Genomic DNA, 26,606 nt, shown 5'->3' with positions numbered 1-26,606 from the left:
CATATTAAAAGTAAAAAAAATTTTGAGCAGAGACCGAAAGAATAAGATAATAAAAAATCCTTTTATATTTCAGCAATATTTTTATTATTAGAATTAATAGCCATTTTAAAAAAAAGGCATGAAAAACTTTATATTTAAGATATTTGTAAGCTCACTTTTTAAGAAAAGTTTTATGAAAATTTGCTTAAAACTACAGCAGCGATTGTGATCACAAAATATATTATAATTTACATATACAATTTAGTATATGTTTTAAAATAATTACATGCTATTAAACTGAATGAATGATATGGGGCCGGTCGTCAATGTATCGCGATCGGCCGTCGTTCTTTCGCCGCGTTCTTGCACCAAATATCTTTGAACCTCTTTTTTTATTTTTATTTTTTTAATTACTATAATTTTGTATCAGGACATTAAACTATCTGATATCTTTACTAGATTTATTTTTTAAGATTTTATTTCAGTTTAAATTATCAAACTTTTTTTCAAAAAATCTATCTAAAATTCACTCTACTAAAGAAAACGATTAAATAAAATCAATGCCGCAAAATGTTAGCATTTTACAGACAATACAACGCGGTGATAACAAAATACGCTAAAAGTTATTATGATATTCGACATATCTTAATTGCTTATTAAGAATCAAACCAATGCAATAATCTATAGTGAAAGCATACTGAAAGTTTAATAACATAACATATTCAGTAAATTTTAAACTACAAGTAAAAAATCATCAATACGCAAAATATAGTATTTTACTTTTAAGAAACAATAAAAGGAAATAGTAAAAAAATCTCTGTAAAAGACAGATCATGGGAGCTTAAGCCAATATTTAACTTCAAAGAAATATTTCCGGTTTACTTCCTCAGGCTTTTGCAGATAAATAGTTTTTTAACTTTAATATTTGTATTTAATTTAAGCTAATCAATCACCAGACAGAAGCTGGAAGCTTAACTTAAAATTTGAGACGAGCAGCGATTTGTAGATATACTTTAACTATAAGTCCTTAATCAAATTTAAAGGATTCAACAATGTGATTAATTGAAGTCGATAATAAAATTTGATTACTAATAAGAAAGTTTGTTAATTAAAATATAAGTTTAAACCCAATCGCGAGAAAGTCGTTAAAGTATAATAAAATGATAAAAAGAACTATGTGAACTGAAAAATTCATATAGTTTGGGATTTTTAAAAAAAAAATATTAATAAGAAAAAATATTTAATTATTTATTTATATATTATATTTATTAAAAATATATTTTGCTCTCAAAGAGTGAGTGCCCGCATACGATTGACAACCCTGTAAACAGGATCAAGATAAATAATATATGCTTTTGTAGCATACGAAATTCCCGGAAGGTCGCGTTCCGGTATTTACCAAACATTTTCCAATTTTGAAAACTTCCTCTAAAAACGAAAAAAAACTCTCTCCCGAAACAATATGTGGATTGTTCAATAAGTGGTTGCCGGTATTTAACAGGCGCTCACTTTGTGGCAAAACTAATAATACGCTAACCAAAGAAGTACGCGGTTACAATTTTCATTACATTATAACCCTTTTCGCTGGGAATGCTTTTAAATCAAATTAGCGAGAGAAATTTAGAAAATAAACATGAAAGCGTTTTATTTTATGAGATACTTATAAAACCTTTAAAGAATATATAAATATATTTTTCAATATAGTCATAATATAAGTTTTTTAATTCCAACTTGTGCATTTTATTCGGCACCCAACGCGAGCAGTTTCCAATATTTTTATAAAAAATATTTTCGAGCACTTCAAACAATTTTTCATAAAATTCGTCTATTGATAAATGCCTTATGATTTCCTAATATTTTTAACTAAATTGATCAGTAATAAAGGATAGCCATCTACAGTTTTTTTATAATAAACTGTACTTACAAATAACATAACATATTTTCAATAAACATGTTAACGATAATTTTAAATAATTTAATAAAAATATAAGGTCACTAAAATAACTTTTTACTTTTCAAATATAATTCGTTATGTTCCTTAAAAATGTATATTGTATAATATATTATGTGTATTGTTATTTTACTATCGTGACGCATTGGATCACGATGGTCCTAATTTAATTTAAATAAATTAATATATTTAAAATAATAACAATAACGCAAAACTAGCTTTATAAATAGTTTAAATCTGATGTACACCATTAAGAAAATTAGGCAAAGGTTTAGAGAAATGCTAATTTACAGTAAATTTATAATTTTTCTCTGATTTATGTTTGTAACGAATGATTTTGATGCTTAATGTTAACTAATTCTACAAAAGTCAAGTTATGAAATAATAAAATCACTCAAAACGTTCCACTGCTCACTCTACCTCTACAATACAACTCCCCAACATTTATCGCACCGCAGCCGGCAGTTTGTTTCCGAAACGGCATCACGCTGCGCGCTAATTGAGGCACCGTTGCCTGCATAATGTACATAATCGTGATTGCGTGCGCCCTAGGACCGCGCCCACTGATAAGCGCCCGGGGCCGGTTATCAAAGTCAATTCATTACGCCCCATTCGTTCGCCAAAATTCTCTCTCTCTCTCTCTCTCTTTTCGTCTGTGATTATTCCAATTTCCTAATTCGTCAGTCACCCCTTAGATTCGTGCGCCCGGGGCTATGCGCAAGATACCCCTGGAAACTTTGACCAATTAAGGTATTGTATTAATTAACACGGTTCCACTATTGTGCGTTATCTGGTTAAGTGCCTTAAAGGAGAGCAGTGTGTGGGTGTATATTATGAGTATCTAAAGTGGTCGATATGCCATTGTTAAGGGTCGATTGAGGTTGATAAGATTATCTAAAAAAATAATAATTAGCTTAGTTATTTTAATATTTTTTTTTTCAAATGAGCTGCTATGTAATATTATGTTAAAAGTATTTTGAACCGAAATATGTTGTGTCAAATTAAATAACTACTGGCTGTCGGTATCTCACTGTCGTGAGGTACCGCAGCTAGTGAGTGTGTAGATACCGGACCCTCAACTTTTTATGTTTTAAATTATGATTTTTTCGAATATATTTAATTGTTAAAATTATAAATTTATTCATTTGATACTTAAACTATTGTGTAAGTTGTGTGTGAGATAAAAGAACATTTGTACCTTAAACCTTAGCTATACACCCACTGACACGCCACCTAAAAGACCTCTTAGGATCTTTCACCGACAACATCCCTACGCCAACTTTTCTACCACTGTTCAATGTATTTAATAATTTTAATCAATGCTATGTTGTGTTCTTCACAATAAAGTTTATTCGCGTATATTAAGTAAAATAAAATTAAATCAAAAATTGTTATTGTTTCTCATTATTTCTCTTAAACATATTTTTATAATTATAGCATAGATTAAGAACATAAATCATATTACGGCACACAATTATAAATATATCCACAGTAGCGGAATAAACTTAAGACGCATTAAGCGCCCACTTACGGTCCATTAACACAAGTCGCTTCTATTATAATAATATGCTTAATTTCTTATTTAATTTAAATTTTAAAAATCACAAGAATTTCATGCAAATGCAATATATCGAACAAGATATGATTTGTCAAATAAAATATTCTCAGAAATATCTAAAATGCAGTGAGATTTTATGTGAAGAGCCGAATTCTATATATATATATAACACTTATTTTTTATGACGGGTTAGGGTATACTTTCAAGATCTGAGACCGAGAAAGTTTATACCAAGAAAAACAATTTTAATCTTGAACAGATGTGCGAATTTACTAAACTATGAAAGTATATATTTCATAATCCATTTAATTTTTGGACATGTTAGTGGAAAGAGTGAAGAGTGGAACAACGAATTCGTTATCGTTGAGTTTATTAAGGTACAATTTTAATACAATACACGGTATATCTGATTATTTTAATATTTTAATTACAAGATTTACAGCTATAAATTATAATATAGCACTATGTGAAATATTTAATGCTGTCTCTTGCAATATTACATTAAAGTATTTGGCAAAGAAAAATCTGCAAAGCTTGCTGATCAATCACAATCATGCAGCGATTATCTAGCCAATAGATGTGCTCGTTTCTTAGAACAGCGAAATATGTATACGCCTTTAGAAAGCGACATTTGCTTGATGGACATTGTCCAAGGTCGTATACTGCAACAAGATTCAGTGATTTATTATATCCGTGACCATTTCGCAACAAATAAATATTCTTTCAGTGCACCGGAGAATCTTTTCGTGTTATTTATGATTTTTTCAGAGTCTGAACGTAGTCTGAGACGTTACAGACTACGTTATTCCGTACTTGTATATATATATGACTTTTTTGATCAGCAGTAGGTATTTTATATATTGAAATATAAATACTATAACAACATCATAAATAGTGTTATAGATTACGGTAAAATATTAGTTAAACCCTTATACTTCCAACTTTATAAATGCAACATTGATATTAAGAGTCAAATTATAATCATTACAAACTATAAGAGTAAAAAACATTATTTTTAGTTCATACATATATACCATTCTTACTCAACATGAAATTGATTTCATTTCTACATTCTTTCACTTACATATTATCACTTAGAAATATTTCACAAAACAAATCAAAATTCGACTTGAATGAATGTGTGATACAAACTAAGTATTGAATTTCCCATATTATTTGTGAGTATTAAGTTTAATGAAGAACATACTAAGTTTACTCTAACTATACATACTAAATATAATAGTTCTTAAAAAAAAATGCTCGCATAGCACAAAAATTGCAAAAAACCCTTAACTGAGATATGATATTTTAATATAATTAAGTTAATTATATCAATGGATGATGCAAGTATTTAAGTTTGTATCTTTATCTTTGATATAATATGCAATATAATTTATGCTAATATATGATATTTATTAACTATGTATTTTATTGTTATATTATTTGTAGGTATTTGATCTATAAAGAATTGTGAATATCTCGAATTTAGTCATTTTTTTAAATAATGATCCAATAGAACAAAAACAGATAAAAACCGTTAGGGCAAATAAAATATTTTAACACACTCTGAAATGATATTTTTTGATACGATATTGACCTTTATCTATTTAAATTATAGACGCAATATTTTCCTACAACTTTTACCTATGTGTACAATAATATGTAGTATAATAAATTCAAATGTTTACGTTTAACATATTGGGACAATTATTAGTAAGAATATAATATTCGTAATGTTAATACCTATTATATAAAGCTCTCACTATTTTAAATTATTTATATGATATATTGCAATAAAAAACTCACTTTTTGCTCTCGTAGCTCTTCGGTGGAACTCGAAATTTGAAGATTTCATTACGAAGATTGTTTCTATTGTTTAATCAGTGTTCACTTTCAATCCTTACACGCACTATGTATATATTTATTTTTTATAGTTATAACGTAACTTATTAATTTGCTATCCGAATATTTATATTTAGTCAAATTGAACAACACACACGAAAATTATGTTTATAAACAACTGTCACGTTGCTACCGGCCATTTTGTTTTGTATTTGAATGCTAATTTTTCATTGGTTAACCGTTAGAGCCTCGAAGCAAAAACAAAACAAAATAATACCGAAGGGTTTGAAATTAATTAAATATATATAAATTATATTTTTATTAATTTCAATTTTGTTTGCGTATTTTATTATAAAACGTTTAAACAGAACAATACGATTTACAGAGTGATAATTTAAACGTAGTGTTTCAATTTTAAAGCGAGAGCGTCTGGAAGCAGAATTTATTAAATGAAACAAGGTTTGTTAATGTAAAATAATTATTACAAACAATAAAACATTTAAAAGACTAGGTTTGCAAATCGCAGATATTAGATTTATAATTGAATTTGCCAAAAAATATGTTTATATCTTTAATGTTAAAAATATAATATTAATAAGAAACGTATATTTTTTTATACATGCAAATACATAAACGCCACATTCATATATCAAATGCAATATATTATCGTTGGCTTTGGTCCAAATTGAGAATTTTCCAGCTAATATATAAAAATTGAATCTTAATAATTAATCACATAAGTTTTTTTATAAAAACTTATGTGATGATGGATGGTAAAAAATTTTAGTAGTATTATATAATCGCACATACATACATATTCTAGTCAAAAATATATTATTTCTCAACAGATTTATCTTTGCGGCACACACAATCAGCCAGACGTGTTTGGGTTAAGGTAAGCGCATCTGTATTTTATCTTAAACATATATTTTATTGTTTTTTTATTACAAATCTGACCATTAAGATTTGACGAATTTCCCCTAATGCGTTTTAATGGCCATTATACAATTAAATGTTGAAAAATATCATGCACGCCAAAAACTTTGTGTTTGACGGGTAAGAGCAATGGATGCGATTGCGGCTCTCTATGGCTCCCTTAATTTTGCAGCCTAGAGTCGCTGAGCATTGACGGATTTTCGATACCATCCCCTAAAAACCGCTGAGTATGCAATAAATTGTAATAATTTAAATCATTGAGATACAAATATGGATACGACTTGTACTCCTTCTTGTAGAAATATCTTTGAATTTTTTTCAATTCTTTCTAACAACAAAGGATTCCTTTCTTTACTTGGATTTCTAAAAAAAGGGAGCCATATTTAATAACGCTACGAACTAGCGTATCGTGACGCGCACAAAAGTGACACACGCTCCGCATAGCGAAGTCGAGAAATTTCGATGCCCTATCGCAAACTTTGCCGATATGCATACAAAATCTTTATTTCTCACACATAAATCATTGACGGAAGTATTATTGCTTAAACACCTTTTGCCTTAATTATAACTGAATTTAGTCAGGCAATGAGATCTAGAAAATATGAGACAGCTTACATCATATTATTTTTTTTAAAGGGTCACAAAATATTTAGCAAACTGCTCAAATTTTGCACAAACATTAATTTTTAGCCACTAATTTTTGAGTAAATAAAGTTTTTCATGCTAATTGGTGCAGACCATACGTGACAGTAGATGGATTAAACTAAAAACATAAAAATTAACATTTATAATATTATTATCTGGGTTTTAGCCTTCAAGGGCTATTGTTGTAAAAAAGTATTAAAAAGTATTGACCATGTGTGCAGGAGTCTCTGAAATATATTAACTTAGAATTTTGTACCATTGGATGCGAAGAGAGAAGCGGCGGCTTTTTTTTTATTGCAATCCAAATTAAAGGGCTCTCAAAGATCCAATGCCTTAAACTTTAATGTCATGTTTAAGTGTAGAGTCAAAAAAAATCTTTAAAAGAAGGAAATTTATCAATTAAACCAATTGTGACGTTGCAGTATTTATATCCACGGTAAAATTTATTCTCCGCCTCTTTTTGGTGTGACTACTAATTACAAAAGCATGATGAAGCAAAAAGATTATTTTTAATAAAATTACTTTTATCACTAAGATATCTCAGAAACGATCGTCTTAAAGATAAACATGAATAATCAAAGCATTGTCTTAAGTCGTACCAAGTTTTTCCACAGTTGTTTTGCATTTTAACGAATAAATTAATTTTTTATTAAACGGTAAAAACGCTTTATTACAAATTGAACAATCCTTTTTTATGACAATTAGTATAAATTAATTCCTGCAATTTTTAAAATAGTATTGATTCAATTGATAAACTCAAAATATAATTTTCAAACAAAAGTGGACATTATTTTAGAACGGCCGATTCTAAGATGTTTATATAATAAATTGCAATCTGTTCTGACGATCGAGCGCAATATAAATCTAATTTAAATATACCCCTATCGCTGATCGACGTTTTTGGTCATGGCAGCTATGTGTGGGCGAGCACTAAACCTCCTCTGAGCTGACCATGTGTATAAAAACAGATATACAGCGCTTAAATTGACTTTATTCAGGTTGCGAGCTCTTCACTTCTCGTGACGGATGATATCTAGAAATCTGCTGCTTCTCTATTCACGTCAACTCTGGTCTATAAAGTTCAGAATTTAAAGATATACTTGCTTCGTAGACGACTGGATCTTTTGGGTGCAAGCACATGAAGCATTTTGCACCTGCCATTCAGTTTCTCAACAATCTTGCTAAATACAATGATGTTTTAAAATTTATATTATCTCGTAAAAGTGAATCATTTGTAGTATTAATGAATATGTAATATATGTTTTATGCAGCGTATAATAAATAGTCACATTAAACCACTATATTTATAATAAAAAAATCATTAAAAAGTTTTTCTCCCTGTGACATAATTACTTTTTATCACAGAGTATTTCAAATTATAAATAATAAAATTTTGCAGATCAAAATATGTCGAATTGTTGATTCAGATAATAAGCCTTTCCAAAATCTATATATTATTATATAAATATTATCTATATATATATATATTATATAAATATATATTTTATATAAATATTATCTTTATTTTAGTATTCATTCATAAATATGTATCATCTCTTTTGTGAATATCGAAATATCGATGGCAATAGAACCTGTGGGTAGATATTAAATAATAAATCATGTTTTATATTGTTATGAACATTATTTCTGTATTTTTCCTAATAACTCACATTGCAGTCATTAAACTTAGGTATTATTTAAACATGTTTCTATCAAGTTACATTTCTACTGTTATATATAAATAAAAATATTATAACATATTTATGAAATAATTAATTTTCTTATATATTTATATAATTGGATATAAGCGTATAATGGCGATTTTAGATGAATTTGCTATTACGCCCACACAACTATGCTTCATTATCGAAAATATTATTAATTAACAATGAGTAATTGCATTTATTTGACTTTAATATTTGTTTCATCATTTATTTTATCTAAAAGTATTTATATTAAAAAATACAATACAATATCAACATATTCATATTTTTCTGTCAAGTTAATATTAAAAATCATTTTAGTAATCATAATTATTAAACTTTGTAATAAATTCTCTATATAAATAAAATACATGCATGAACATGGACTGAAACCAATCTAACTAGAATCACTACAGATGGCGCAGCTTCAATAATCGGCAAGAGTATTAGAGCTGGTAAATAAATTCTTGGGCATTAAGATGCCAAAACAAAAAGCGCTAAATCTTCGAAGATTTTCATTTGCCATTGGTTTTTACACCTTGAAAATTTATGTGCCCAAGTATTTAATATGAAGTATTTGATGTCAGTTGTTGTTAAAACCATCAACACATTAAAAAACAATTCTTTGAAGCATCATCAGTTTTAAGATTAACTTCAAGAATTACAATCTGAGTTTTACTTTTTACTCCAAAATTTAATAGTTAAGTCGCGGAAAATGTATAGAAAAAAAGTATATAGAATCTTACTATAAAAACATATTTTTGTCTTCTCTATAAATATTTTTATACGTCTATTTCTTAATATTTTTAATTGAATGCTTACATTTTTATAAATATTTACGAGAGAAATATGACAAAAATCTTGTTATACACTATAATTGCCATTTAATGGCTCATAATATATACAGAACTGATATATTCACATTGAGATAATAATCGAAAGCTCAAGATTAACATAATTCAAATGCTTATGGAGCAATTTATTATCCCTTTGGAATTGTTCCAATCTTAATTTACACGCAACTCTTAATATCAATCTCTAAATCTATGCAACAAAAATTTCAAGACTGTCTTTAAGCAATTTGCCTTTCTACGAAATCACTAAATGCTAGCTCGGGCTAGAAATATATATGTTAAAAAGATTGAAATCATATAATTTTACTAGCACCTACCAGCTAAATTATATTTTCACTGATAAAATATGTATCTACCAGTGAAAATTTATTCCGATATAATTTCACTGAAGTGACATGTTTTAAAAAATATTTTCTGTTAAACCGTTTCATTAAATTTTCTTATAGAGATAACCCAAGATTTTTTATATCGAATCAGTTTTTTTTTTAATCTGATTATTAATGTAGTTCTTTGATTAGCAAAGCAAAAGTAGTTGAGAAAAGCGATTCAAATACCTTTGATATTAATTAAAAACATCTAAGAAGCATGCATATTTTTAAGAATCTGGTACCGACTCACCCTTTATGCAACTGTATGAAAAATGCAGTGGTTGTAAAATATTTAAAAAATCGTATAAATTGTAGAATTGGTGAACTTTCCGTTTGACAAATTGCAGAGTCGGTGAACTTTCCGTTGGTTAGCCTGCTTAGGTCCAAACTTTTTATACTTGGGATAAATTTAAAGCATTTTTCTTAACAATAGTAAAAAAAATGACAAAAAATATCTTTGATTGCAAAATTAATTCAAAAACAAAATTAAAAACTTGATTTTATATTTTTTTTTAGACAATTGACTTTGTAAAAAGGTTCAAAATTAAATGTTGGATAAGGTCCGATTCTTCAACAAAATTGCTACCGACCCTATCTGAACAGAAAAGAGCATGATGTCTAAATAAATAAACTTAAATATTTTAATAGAATTAACATGGAATTATATCATAATAGTTATTTAGCTGATGATAAGTTGATTGTAAAAGTATTTGCGTAAATCGGTTTCTCAAATATAAATATTGAAATTGTAAATTAAATTAGTAATATTTTGGACAGTTGTCTCAATTTCAATTGAGACAACTATGATCTCACTCACGTTAATTGTCACTCTCTTCAGCAGTGAGGGAGCAATTTAAAGATAAAATAATCGTTTAACTATTTTATTACTCTACGTACCCAATTATTTTTCAAACAGTAGCTTATGTTTTTAGTTCAGACATTTAAAAAAAGCAGTAATGTCATAAAAATATGTTAAGAAATGATTGAATTGATTATTCAAAACTATAAAAAGAACAAATACATTGCTATTTATCTACGTAGATATTCGTATATCACCATAATACATACATAGCATATATAAGCTGCCACAGCAGAATGTTTGTAAAGTTTCCTTTAATATTCGCGTCGGTCTCGCATAGTACTACACACACATATAGTATAAATAGTAGTCTCGCGTTTCGGGGCAGGGAATTGGGTCACTTGTGCCATTAGCCGAAAGCTTCAACAAAATGTTTTCGACTCCTGAGTTTGTGCGGCAAGTGGCGGAAAAAATATTTGAACGCACGAAATAAAAATCCGGTAAGTGAAACGGATGAAAGTTTTCACGGCGCCGTAGACTGCGGAAAACAACAGGAGACGCGAACTTTGCTATATTTCAATTTGATTCAGTGGTCCACTTAGAATTACCCGAAAGTTTGCCAAATTGTCGCTGCTGAGTTTGGCCAAAGTCGCGTTCGCATTAACTATAAAAATTTACTATGCCCAGAGGTTAGATGAAGTAGATCGCACCCGAAGGTGCTCAGATCGGCACACCGAAAAGTTTTACACCCAAAAGTGGTTAAGTTTAAAGACCGCAGGCGCAGATTGTTGGGGTTACTTTAGCCGAACTGGAGCTTAAAAGTTTGGAAAAAATTAAATTAAATTATTTTTGAACTTGGTCCCTTGATTTCAGTTTATATTTTTATCATTTTGGTAATTCCTTTAAAAATAAAGAAAAAAAAAGCATAGAGAAAGGAGCTAGTAAAAAAAATAGTAATATAAACGTATCGCAAAAATATAACGACGGAATAGCGCAGTCTAAAAAGTTTTGTGCTATACAAATGTATGGTTCGAATTTACAAATTATATATGCGTTCATCTTAAAACTAAATGTTTAAACAAAGTCAGAACTCCAAAGGACTAAAGAACTAAATTGTCTTGATACTGATTTAGGGATTGATTGTCTGAACTAAACTATCCGACAAAAATGTTACTGTAAACTAAAGATTTAACAAAAAGAATCGTCTGTGAAGCCAATTATGGTAAATGAGAAATATTACATATATTTTATTGCATAAAAACACTGTTTTTTCTGGCAAGTATTGGCCAAAAAAAATTGAAATTATTTATAAAGAAGGGTTTTTATCTGGCTAGCAAAAAATTGTGTCGACTTTTTTGAAAACGGATGATATCTTTTAAATGTATTATATTTCTTCCATATTTCAATTACTATGCTATATTTAAACAAAAAATAGGCATTTTGTAGCTCTAATTGTTTTATCGACTAGTCGCTTAATATCGTAATAAATTGTGTTTCTGAAATCCAATAATGTACATCTCAAATAATATTTTTAAATATTGCTATTTTGCTCGAATTGAATTTATAAAAAATATGGTAACACCATTTTTTCCTTAATTATACAATACATGTTTTTTTTTAATAATACATTTTTTAATAATTAGCTCAAAGTATAAATATTATATACTTTAGTACAACTCAAGTATTTGTAATAATATTAATACATTAAAGAAGAAAATGTTTTACTAATTTCCGGTATTTAAAGCCATTCCTCGTTTCGCAATTGCATTATTAATATTTACACAATAGAACATGACTCACTAAAATCAAAGCTAGAAATAGTTATCAAAGCTATTAATTTCACACCCACCGAACAGTTAGCCCCGACATCACAATATTCTATACATATAGAGAAATTCAATACCCAGTTCTGGTGCCACTCAAAAGCAGCATCAACAACTAAATTAATGCCGCCGTTTTAATTAATTATATTTTATAAAGCGAGAACCGAACGTTGCTTCCGATTTCTCTCTGAATTCTAGTTTCAACAAAATTATGCTCTTTCTAAAAAAAGCAAATGAAAAAACAACCTCACTCGGTCAATTTAGTGCCTTTGAAAAAGATTGAACGCCTCCTTTGAAAGCGATTTTCAAAGGGACTTGGTTAATTTATCGATCTGTTAAAAAGGTTAACAACTTAACTGACTGCCGAATTGATTGCCGCGATACAAACGAGCTCCGGCTAAATAATGACCCTCAGGGACGGCGCGTTTGCTTAATTAAAATTAAAATAAATAAGTATATTTCAAAGGCATCTTTTGCAGTGTATTTTTTTACATGAGCGTTTTAAAATGTCCTCTTATTTTGCTTTTTATATCTGTATAAATGCGTGCTTCTTATAGCTTTCAAGTTTATACAGGGGGAAGTCAATGGCAATCAAATATAACATATACCTTTTATAATGCATCAATTTTTATTATATACAAATATTTAATACTTGTACCATAAGAATGCAAATAATAGAGATAAAATATAAAAAACTCAAAATATTCTCTTTTCTGTAACCGGCCAAGGGCGAAGCCCTGATGTTGGTCCCAAAGGAAAATATAAACTGGTTTCTGTGGTAAGCTTTTTCATTTTCAATAAAAGAGATTGACAGAATATATAATATCACTTATCTCAGATCCCTCTTTGAGTTACGTGCGATCTTAATATAGTATTAAAATCATCGTAGTGCTTACAAATTTTAGGATTAAAAAATATTTAAAATTGCAAAACTTGAATAGAAATTACAAACAATTAAACATATTTGTTTAGTTTACGTGATAAATTAAAATACAAAAAATGCATTTAATGAACAAAACTTAAATTTAAAAAAAGTATTATACATTTTTTTTAATATTAAAAAATCAAGTTTAAGTTCTTACTCTTTTTTGGTTTAGAACCAAATGGCATTTTATTATTTTCTGCAGTGTTTTTGTATTTATTTATAATAACAGATTTATAAGTTAGAGATTTTTAACATAAATTAAAATACTGTTAAAATAAATCTTGATTTGTGCTACAAAATATTTTTTAAATTAAAGAAAAAATGTCTCAATTATTAATTATTATTTATATACATATTAAATTACATTTAACTAAGCTTAATTATTATTTTTTAAAGTTTACAGTTATTCCTTGAAAGCAAATTATGTTATTTACTTACTTTGTAGCAATTAATTGTACCCTCATTTAACTGTTAGCTTTCTAAAAACAGCATAAACCACAATTATAATGTCAGCAATAAAATATTAATCCTAAAACGGTCTCAAGCAGCTGTTTACTTATATGTGCTTTTAAATGCAGTATTTGACTTATTTAAAATTTCTGTGTCCTCTATTGCTTGACAGTTTTAATTTATATTTTTTAGTATTTAGCACTTTTTACTCCTAATAGTGTCACCTAATTATATGAACCCTTATTAGATAATCAAATGATTGCTTCTAATTTTCAAAATATTTTCTACAAATATTAACTCACTTTAAAAACGTTGTTTTTTTTATATGTGTATATCTGTTGATAACATTGTTTGCGGCATCACAACGATGAAGTTTTTCGTCGAAAATTTACGATTCATTAGTAAAATAAAAACCGATGCGTCATCCTGACACAAAATCCAACTAATTTGTTTACAATTTTTGTCATTTTCTATGAATATTGTTTAACGTAAATGGTGGAAAACGCAAAACAATATTACTCCCTATTAGCCTTACAAATTTCATTAGAATTTTATTAATTTTTTTCATTATAACCATAAAATACAATAGTGACTTGAATCTTAAAATACAGTACAACCTTGACATTTGATTGAACTTGACGTGCTTTTTTTTATATTAAACTTTTTGGAATTTAAATACCTAACCTAACGTAAACTATGTTAGACTGCAAGACAATACTCCCTATTGACGGTAAATAAAATAAAACATAAAATAATTTAAAGAAAAAATTAACATTTAGTCGAATTTGTCGCGCTTTTTTTATATTAAACCTTTTTTTAAATTTAACCTAAAGTAATGGGTGTACAGCTTCTTATTGCCCATATAAATAATAATAAGATTAGATGAATAAAATCGAAAATAATACATTAATCTTATAAAACCGTACAAAAAACCTTGACAATTTATCTAATTTAGCTTTTTTAAAAACTTACGTAATCTAACGTAAATGCCGTAAAACTTTGAGGCAATACTCTTTATTGTTGGCACAAATTTTAAGAAGTTATAAATTTAATATAAAAATATAGCACTATAAATTAAACAAAACAGTAAGGAGAACTTAGACTTTCAACTGAACTTGACGCGCTTTTTTACCTTACCTAACCTAACCAAACCTAACTAAAATTAATGTGCTTCTTTTCAACGTCGAGGAGGGTGCTACCAACCACTTTTGCTTTTGTAACAATGCAGGTGTGATGATTTAGGTCAGATCATTTCTATCTCTTATCATATTCTTGATCTTTTCAGTGCTTTAAAAAAGGTTATACCATTCCTTAAACCCTATATTTGACATAGCAGTTTTTTCTAAAATTTCATGCAAAACTTTGCTCCGTCGTTTTAGTAATAAAAAATCGTCGAGCGTGACAAAAAGTGTTCTTGATACTTAGCTATCAAACACAAACTACGCGTCCAATATATTATCCAAAAACCATTCACTCTGCAGATAATAGTAGCAATGTGAAAATATTTTTTAAGGAACACCTAGTTTTCCTAAGCTTTTTAAATTAATAAAAAATACCAAAGAATAGTACTTATCATCCTAACAGACTTAACACATTTATTTTATATTTAAAATTGTACTAATTTTGGTTTAATAAATGAGAATGATAATATTTTATCTTTATTTACCTAACTTACAAACTAGTAGCGATATTAAATGCTTATTCGAAATTTGTCGAAGATAAACAAGAATTTGATCGAACCCAATTTATCAGCAAATCGTCTTCCACATAAAACCCTTCAGCCGTGGATCAATCCAATGTGCCTAAAACAGGGCATATTTGCGGACACAAAGCCCCATACAAACACGCTTATGGAATTTTACCGAAAACAACCACTGGCTTGTTTAGTATTGGAACTGAAGTATTCGACATATCGCGGATAGAGCTGAATGCGCGAAATTCCCAGAGATATGGAAACGGGCGCTAATTGCGCACCACGAGGGAGCGAACGGCCCTGCCCATAAATCTGCACGGTCAGCCCCAGTAATTGGATCTCATTAAGGGGATCATTTCAAGTCACCGGGGTATCGGCGGGGTAACAAATGTCCCCCGCTCCGGGCAACTGACACCTAATTAAAACGGAACCGCGCTATTGACACCTAAGCCTCTACCACTACTACGTTATATCTCTCTCGTAACGCGACATACTCGGCATCGATTCAAAACTAATAACCCGATGCTACTATATCGTATTATAACGAGTTTGATTAATGTGCTGTGAAGGGATCTTAACCGTTTGCTTGTGTGCTTTTAAGATTATGGTATATAGTATATAATACTAGTAAATATACATATGTTTCTATGCAAAGATTCTTCTTTGTCATTAGCGTATAATAAATCAATTATAACAATATACAAAGTTGTCAGTTATATTTGACGCGTAGTTTGTTTTTTACAAGCAAATGTTGACGACGCATTTTAATATTTATATCATATTTTATTATCAAAATAACAAATCATATGCATTAAATTTGCCGGGTACCAAATGCAGTTCATAAATTGATTAACAACGACAGGTGATAAACGTAGAAAAGAGTTTTTAAGCAAATTCCCGCAAGTGTGAAAATCTAAATATTACGTTATTAAGTCATAAACTTCAGGGTCAAAGCTAATATCGAAACAATTATTTAAAAAAAAGAATATATATAGACAGGTCCTAAACATCTTAAAACAAAAAAAATAGCGAATATTACGCTATTAAGTCAAAAACATTGGCAGGTCAGTTATGCTTTTTGTCAAACCAGCAGAAAGAATTATTTGAGCATGATTCCTACAAGGGCAATTGTTATTGTTGTTGTTTAGAATGCTTTACAATAGCATTCCAAACGTTAACGAATGTAATACGATTCAAGGAACAACAGGTTGTACCATTTGCCAACATAAATCTTTGTGTCTTTAAAATTAGCCATTGAAACATAAGATACCTAAAGCAAAATCTCTTATTAGATGAGCTATAAGTCACTTCCCTTGACACTTTAACTTCAGACTCTTAAGACTCACTAATAAAATTCCGATCTGAATTCAGATCAAAGATCGCAAAAGTCACCGCATTCGCGCCACTATGTCCAGCTCAATCAGATGTTTGTAAACGAATGGATTCTTCGCACACACGTGTGCAAGTGCAAGCTCTGGGTTGACCGGCAAGAATTAAATCATTCGCTGACCGACCAAGTGCTTACGTCAAGGCATCTGATGTTCTATGCCTTCAGTAAAACCGTTCTATCATTAGAGTTAAATTAATATTTAATAACCTTCCGGATAACGTCACATGAGTTATTTAATACTGAATATTTTAACAAAGACATATTGCTAGTTTGTATGACTAATTTATAATATATTATACTACATACAACTTTTCCACGGATTAATTTTGATAATATATATAGTATCTAATTACTAGTCATAAAATATACTTTAAATTCAATGGTTTTTAAATTTTTATTTTATTGACAATAAAAATATACTTTAATGTTATGACATTGATCATATAGTTATCGATTTATTAGATTACTTTTAAATTGTATGTACTAACATTTAATGCCATTTTATGATGTACATGTCGCCTTTTATAAAATTAACATTCAACGAAAAATAATTTAGACAACCTGATATCAATAATTTATAGTAAAAAGTAAAAAAATTGAGCTTTGAAGTAATACAGATGAAGTTTAATATAATAAAAATGATATATTGAAGTATTATTAATATAAAAACGATTTAAATTTATTTAATATTCGACATCTAATTACAAACCGCTGAGTTGATACATTAAACCCATAGTTTACAAGCTATAAAACTGGTCAATCGGAGAGTAATTAATTCCTTGCTGGTTGACCCAGAAGCTGTAATTAAAACATAAACTTTGTTACAATAATTAAACGTTAATTTGATTAAAAAAGAGTCTAAGTATGCATGAAGATAGTAAATTTTTGGAGTGATAAAAATACTAGCGTTACTTATTTCTAGAAAGGCGACCATAATATATTTTAAAATTATATAAATTCAAGAGACGTTTAATGGCTTTTATATAACAATTACTTTATAAATTACTATCAGAATTGCGATAATCTTAAGCTTTATATAGTATTGCATACATTTACAAACCATTTTAATAAAAATATTTTGAACATAGTCAGACATTTTACATAAATAAATACATATATTTATACATGCATAATATATAAAGGGAGAAGATAGGGCATGTTTACAGAGCTTGTTACAGTATCCTTTAATATTTCATCACAACTTCTACGAATTCTTGCTGTTCAACCATGTTTAAACTAAATATGTTTTCCCATATCCGTATGAACATTAGCATTATAGCAGCATAATAAATAATGTTTAACATATATACACATTTCTTGAGATAATAAATATTTATTTATTACATTGATAAATCAAAATAAAAAATCTGATATATACCTACTAGTTTGAGTCGTAAGTAATTGCATTATGTTAGTGAACATTTTATGACCCTTACGTCAACAACCTTCACTATTCGTATGCCGAAATAAAATAATATATTGTATTTACGTCCCATTTAATCTTGTAATATAAATAAAATATATTAAGGGTGATATGCTAACATTAATAGAACAATTCTGTTTTATTCATAGCATACTTTAAATAAATAATCGATAGAAAGTGAAATTCAGTAATTTGTAAACGCAATTAAAATCTGTTAGTATCGCATTAAAAATACATCCGTTTTATCATTAGAGTAAAGTTAATATTTAAACACCTTCCGGATAACGTCACAGGAGTTATTTAATACTGAATATTTTAACAAAGCACTGACCCTAGTCAAGCCACAATGACATATTGCTAGCCTGTATGACTAATTTATAATATATTATACTACGTTCAGACATGTATATATATATATTATATAGGCAATCAGTTCATTTTAATTTTAAATATTAATTTCTCATATATACATATGTAATTAGTGATTTTGTGGTCGTTGAATCTCTTTAGCAAATACAATATTGTGAAAGCTCTCTAGGAATAGAATATCTAAATAAGATATGCTCAATTTACTGATGGACACTGTAAACAAAATTAAAAATATAATATCAAAGAAATGTCCTTATTATTTTAACCTAATCTTAATTAATAATTTTATACACATACAAAACTAAAACTAATAAAGTCAGAGAGGCAAATCGTGACGTTTTAAATTATGAGATTACTTCCCACACTCAACAAATACCAAAATAATTTATAACATTTTATAATAATAATTTATTTTATCATATTATTTTATTTTTGAATAAAAATTGTTTATTATTTACTGAATTTTTGCTATTATTAGCTCTTTCGTTTTTTTCGATAATTTTTTTTCATTAAGGCATTTATTGTCTCATACGAATTTATATATAAATAATACACTATTTTTTTTTTAGAACCGGAAAGAGGTACTGCTCCATAAATTTGCCACAATTTTTATCTTGTGCCATTTTTGTCTACAACTTTATTTTTAATTATTTAAAAATAATTCCTGGTTTTGTCTAGGTTGTCAGCCCATTTAATATATTATTCTGTAACAATTTATGTGGAACTCAAATACAATATTTTATTTTTTAAATCAATATCCAATCTTTTTGCAAGCTCTTTTAATACCGTAGTTATGTGTCGTAAACGTCAATATTTGTCCAAAGTTTATCTTCTAAGTATAATATTGTGGAACCAAAATCAACTGCGTGCTTTAGAGTGCCCTAAAGAATCGCGATCGCGTCCCTATTCTTGCTTGTTGCGGCCAGGACATCAGCGCTTTAGAACGCTCTTTCTGCACGAACCTTCCAGCTTCTCAATGAGTTTGCTAAACATATGGATATTTTCGGCAATAGCAATGTGGAGTTGGGAAAAATATATGTAATGGTGTTCATCTATTTTAGTTGTGTATTATCACTGATTTATAAAAATTGTATAATTATTGCTTATATAATGGCCATCATGAATACCTGTCGAATCATAATAATTAGATTCGTAATAAAAATAATAAAATTTCAAAGCAATTAGCACTAAAGTTCAGAAGCGTTACTCTTCGGTAAGCCAAATACCATAGCGTTTCAAACTATAGCATTAAATTATGTAAATAAAATATGATTTTACTAAAAATGCATTAATATAATAAAATATGATACGTGAACCAAATTAATAATGAAAAATGGATTTAAAAAAAATATAGATGTGTGCTAAATAATCTTTTAAAAAACATTCAATACGACCATGAAGCAGAAAGCATTAATTTTTATAATATTTAAAATATTATATTGTAGAATAAAAAGCTTGTGAACAAGACGTAGAATTTACACAAGAATTACCCATAAAACGCCCAATTTGTCTCAATATCCTTTTTTCTCAATAAAAAAACGTACTTTAACTCACGATTTCCATCCAGAGCGAGCAGAGGAAACTTTCAGCGAGTCGATTTATCACCGCGGTGGCACGCAAAAAGTGTTGAGGTGCAGACAGCAAACTCCGATAGTCACCCTTCATACTTTGCAGATGAAGAATTATAAATGACGTAGACGCTGATGGTGTGTCTTTCTCTCTCAAACAGAAGACTCCGGAAATAAAAATAAAAAAAGACCCTTCAATATTCCTAGCGGCGAAGAAAAAATCCACTCGCGCGAAAAACACGTCCGACATTGACACGAATATATTATTTAGAGGGTACGGCAATAGTATTTGGGCACGTCCTTTGTTTATTCTTATTTATTTATATGTTTCTTTTTTGTTTCTCTTCGGCGGATGGAACAAAAAATGTATTAGAAATTTGATTAGATTAGCGAGCGGTGGAAATCTTGAAGGGAAATTAATTACGTCGGCTCATATTACAAGACGTTAATGAATTTTAAATTAACCACTTATCTTGGTCGCTGTGTTTTTGTCGAGTAATCTTAGCGAAATATTAAGGAATTTCTCGACGAGACGATACGGATAATTGTATTATGAATTGAACGCTTTGCGCGCTAATTTTATCATTAAAAATTGATTTTACACAAGATGGCATTTGCATAATTATTTCATGTGCATATTAAGCAAGAGCTATAAAGCTAGATTATAAAAACGATCAAATACAAATTTTATGGACCACAAGATAAATTATATTTTATATAATATATTCTTTTATATCAGAAATGGCCAACTTGTTCAGGATTACAATCAACCATATTTTTTGACACTGAGATCGACATATTTAATTGTATGGAATTTTTCTGGAATAGACAAATTATAAACTATCTTTATATTTTTAGTAAATAATTATAACTAATGAATGTTTAATAGATAGATTGTACTTTGTCTTCTTCCGTCAAAATAAGAAAATCATCTAACCTTAAAAAATCTTCCGTGTGAGTATTTGTCAAACTCACAATTTGTTTATATTTTGTCATTTAAATATACGATAATGCTAATTCACCTTAGTAGAACCAAAACATGAATTCAAATACATACAGCATGTTCTTAAATTCGGATATTTTTCGTTCCAAATATATTTATCCAAAGACCTGGTTTTCAAAGAAATAGATTGCAAAGTAATAATTTTATTTTAAAGTTCTATATTATCAAAATTAAATAGTTCTGCAAATAGATTTGCATCTGATTGACAAATGTATTGATAATAAATTTACCCAAAATTCAAATTTTTCTATGATCAAATAACCTGTTTCTGAACTCTTGTAAAACATTCTGTATTTCATGCATTTTTTTTCTGCGTTGAAATGATGCCAAGAATTGCTTATTAAATAGTCACTAATAATTGGAAATCTGTCAAAACGTTTATCCTTGAGATCTTAAATCATAGCTAAAGCCTGTATTTTAAATGCAAAAATGCTACTAATCAAATCACAGGTGATACTGCTATTATCTAAATTCATAGAACTTAGTTTTTCTTTAATATCAGTCCAGATTTCTCAAACACACAGACAATTTTGCTCAAGCAGATTTTTATCAAAATGAAAATGTACAACTACGGTAACAAATATCAAAATCTTTTCAATCTGTGTGTTGGATTGCATTTGAAAAAAATGTTAAAAATATTTTCCTTTAGTTCAGTGTTTTTCAATCTTTTTGGCCATGCTCCACCAAAGCATCTCTAAAGTGAATGTCCCCCTGTGACAAAAAACATGACACCCATGATAAAAATCAATAGAAGAATAAAAGTACTTAATGAGAAATTGTCAAAAAATTGTTAAATAGTAATAATATAAAGTAATATATTTTTAAAAAAAATTCTAGATTTCTGATTTTTTTTTTATTTTAATTTAAAAGTGAAGCCTTATTTAATGCTTTAAAAATATATATATGCCCTGTCATATTTTTAAAGTTACCAGAATATAAAAAAAATAATGACTGCTTCAAATAAAAATGTATATAGCCAAAACTATTTTTAATTAGTTTCTCGTAAATAAATATTTTATGTATAAAAAAATTCAATTTCACAAGTTCTTTATTAAATTAATATTTAACAAGTAACTTAATTTTTTAAGTTATTAAGTATTTAACCTAAGTTATTAAATTAAAATAAACATGGTAATTTTAAATATTTATTTGCGCTATTTAGTAATGGAGTTAAGATGTTTATTTATAGAGGAAAAGTTTGAAAAGAGTAAAAATCAAAACCTCTTAGCGAGTACTTCAATTTTTCAATTATATTATTAATTAGGATATAAATATAAATTTCCTTTTATACAAGTTTTGACATGTTATTAAGTTAAAACAAATTAAAAATATATATTTAATTATTAAACTAATTAGCAATATTTATATACAAAAGAGATTTTTTTTCTGAAATTCTCTAATATGCTTTTGTAAGTAAATATATATATATTTTTCTGTTTCTTACTATAAAATATCATTTTATATATTTTGTGTTTATTGTATAGTTAATTTGTTACCATCGTGACTAGGGATTCCAATCCCGGGCCAAAATTTTGATCCCGGGATTTCGGTATTGCAATTAGTCGATCCCGGGACCAGTCCCGGGATAATTTTCATGTTATTTTATCGATAAAAATAATTTAAAATGAATATTACAATATTTTTTTACATCCGTTTTTTATAACGTACAATGTATAAAGTACGTATAATTTTAGTCTTGGACTTAAAATAGAAAATAATATAATAAAAATAAAAAAGGGATGGTCTTATTTATTTATTTGAGAAGATAAAAAATGAACTTTTGACAATGTATGTACATATGTACATTCATAGACACAATTAATGGAAAACATTATTTTGGAAAAAACTCACGAAGTAACATCAAAGCATCAAGCGTTTCATCATTTAGCCTTAATCTGATTTTGGTTCCTAAGCAGCCTGCAGCTGAAAAAGCACGTTCAGACTCACAGCCTCAAAGATTCACAGATGACACGTGCAACTCGCGCAAGTTTGTATACGAAATATAACGATTTTGTCAATAATATTTCGATTGTGCTTGATAAATCAATCAATCCAAAAAAATCGGGATTATGTTTTATAATCCCGGGACTCATCGGGTATTGAAAATCGTTCGGGATCCCGGGATCCCGGGATTGGAATCCCTAATCGTGACGCATTGTGGTAACCTGTCCTAGTCCTAGTATATTTTGAATGAATATTTTTTCTGAGATTTTTAATGCCTAATGTGCCACATAAAAATATGCATTATTTTGCTTGACTACAAATTTTAGCATTTATTAGTCTTTAATTATAATTATATAGATTTAAATATTGTTGTATAAAACTAAGTTATCAATTATAGAATTGCTGTATAATATAATATTTTTATAATTCAGTATAAACGATTAAATTTAAATCAGCTTGTAACTTTGCGAATAATTCATCAATAGAACATATTTATGTCACAAATATTCATAATATTAAGTAGTTTTTCATAATAGTTGATTTAATCATTTTTACGACTGATACGTTACATAATTTAATATAAATAAGTAGATTAAATGTAATATAAGATATGAAACATATTTGAAGCTCATAACTTAACACATAAATCAGATTGATTATTTGTGGCAAAAACATGATAAGAATTGTGATTTCAGCAAAAATTGCATTAAGCTACGAATTGACCTCAAAAAATAATAAATCATATATTATAAATATAAAATATATGTATGTGAGCTAAAACCTAGTCACGTTGTTAGATTATATATTAATTAAAACATAATTACGTTGACTATAAAAAGACTAATTATGTAAAACAAATAGCAAAATAAATAAAACACAAAATCAACGTTATTATTTTTATTATTATTAAAAAAATATTACATAATTCAATAAAATGCATATAAGATGTACTAATAAATTTACTAAACAAATTTATTTATTTTTATTGCAAATAACAATTATAATAGACTTTACTACATTAATTTTTTAAGCTTAATCAAAGCTTGAAGTTTGTCTTAAAAATTATTACATTTTTACTTATTTATTTATATAGTTTATTACTGTTGTTATTTATTTTCTGGGATTTTTACTGTAAAATGTGTTAATAAAATAATAAAATCACTTCTTGGCAATAAAGCAATAGTAGTTTAATTTAGATATAAGCTTTAAGTTTATGTTTAAAATCGATTTTTCAAGGACTTTTACTGTTATATGTTTTACATAAAAATATGCATCATTTTGCTTCATTTACTTTTTTTGATAATTAAACAAGAATAATATATTTTTTACCTAATTTTTAAGTTTGTGTTTAAAATCAATACACACGTATGTGAATATAGTTTACTACTGTATTTTTTTCAGGATTTTACTTCTAAATTTGCAACATAAATATAATATATGCATAATTTTGCTCAAATACATATTGGATATTTTATTTTATTATTTTATCTCAAAGAAAATATTATAAAAAAAAATTGATGGTTCAAATTACGTTTTGTATACTATATTTCTATATTTTAATATTTATTATAAATGTATATCAGAAACTCAATAGAAGTTGAACTATAAAGTAAGAATATTAATTACTATATAAGTAAAATTATGATTAATTTGTAAAAAAATACTTACATAATTATAGAAAAATACTATGTTTTATATTTAGTTATGTATTAATATGTATATATTAAATATAATTTTAGCAAAATAATGCATATATGATCGCTACGTAATAAATTATATTATCAACAATATCAATATCAAATAAATTATATTATCAACAATATCAAAAACTATGACATCATCAAATTATATACATCAATCACTATGATAATAAAATCGGTAATTATGTGAAAAAAATACTAAGATAAATAAAACTCAGTCTTATACAAAAATAGTTATAAAATTGAAGTAGTCTGTTAAGAAGAGTAATTTTAGAAAAATAATGCATGTAATATAAACGTCAAAATTGTTCGACTATAGAAAAATCTATAGAAGTTAGTAAAAAACTAATAATATGCATCAATCACTATGATAGTAAAAATAATATTTTATGCAAAAAATACCGATATAAATACCAAGAAATATAATTGAAAAATACTTATCAACGCTGAGTGTTATAAATCGATTATTAAAATATTTTTGTAAAAATATGTACAAAACTCATTAGATAAGAATAATGCTATATATTTTTTTAATAAAATTCCGTCGGATATGACTTTTTTGCAATACGTATATTTATATTGATTTAAACCTTAAACTATAGACTCTATAAAAAAACTAATGACAGTTTTAAAATCTAAAAATAATTTTATATATATATATTTACGTATCAAATCTTGGTGGAAAAAATAATAATTAACGTAAATAATTACGTGTCAAAAATTAATATAACAAAACATTTGGATATGTTATCAAATTACTAAAAAAATTGTAGATTCTATACTACTACAATAAACAAATTATTTTTTGTAGTTATTTTCATATAAAAAATCAGACATTATCGATATTTTACTGTCGAGTACAAGACTCAGATATCTTTAAATGTGATTAAAAAAATTATGATTAATTCATATAGTAGCCAAGCTAAATAATTTATTAATTTACATCGTTAAAAACATTTTTAAAGCCTGCCTCTTTAAATACACCATAAATCTGAGACACAAAAGCAGTTAAAAATTCTAAAACCCATACATAAATATTTTTTTAATTAAACTCATATTTATTTCATATAACAACTAACATGTTTGATCAGTTGAAAAGGTGACAAAACGTTTTATTATTATTATGTATTTATCAACCAAATATAAGCTCACCTTCGTCAGATTTCCATGAAAAGCTTTCATCCCGACCAAACGAACACAAGTTTCAGATATTCACTTTGTCATAACTACATCAGTCAAATATACGCACATTTTCTCAACATACCACACTTCACTTATTGTAGTTATAGGACATACGTTTTAAATCGAATACACACTTGTCAATTATAACGACCCATCGCCGTCGAAGTCCGAAACGAATCGCGCAGTACGACTTTACAGGACACACCGTCCGACTGAACGTCCTGAGGAAAACTGATCCGAATTGGCGCCGAAGTACGCACGATAGTCAGAAAAAGATAGAGCTATACGACATGCGCTCTATGTCTCTCTCTTTCTCGCTCATATAGACCCTCAAACCCGTTACAACGAGAAGCGTTCGTAAAAGGGCGTCGCTAAATATAATCCTCGTTTTCTCATCCGAACACCACTATAATGACTAAATGCGAAATCAGACTAAGGATGTGATGTGTGGTTAATTGTGTGTCTTGAACTACTATGTGATAATTATTTAGGATCCAAGTG

General features: G+C 27.6%; 1 protein-coding gene across 1 annotated transcript in view; it reads right to left on the bottom strand.

Annotated features, from left to right (window-relative positions):
* The window catches only part of LOC148230293 (neuroligin-1-like), a 119,704-nt gene extending 93,366 nt beyond the window's left edge, over positions 1-26,338 (bottom strand). Inside the window, exon 1 of the mRNA XM_088195585.1 lies at positions 26,076-26,338. The gene's annotated coding sequence lies outside the window, so the exon portion shown is untranslated. The remainder of the gene's footprint in view (positions 1-26,075) is intronic.
* Positions 26,339-26,606: the final 268 nt, after the last annotated feature.

The sequence above is a fragment of the Plectrocnemia conspersa genome, unplaced genomic scaffold, assembly GCF_051122295.1.
Source record: "Plectrocnemia conspersa isolate PC_06_02 unplaced genomic scaffold, ASM5112229v1 ptg000010l, whole genome shotgun sequence".
NCBI classification, from domain to species: domain Eukaryota; kingdom Metazoa; phylum Arthropoda; class Insecta; order Trichoptera; family Polycentropodidae; genus Plectrocnemia; species Plectrocnemia conspersa.
The sequence above is the reverse complement of the archived record's forward strand: the minus strand, read 5'-3'. Positions and strand labels throughout refer to the sequence as shown.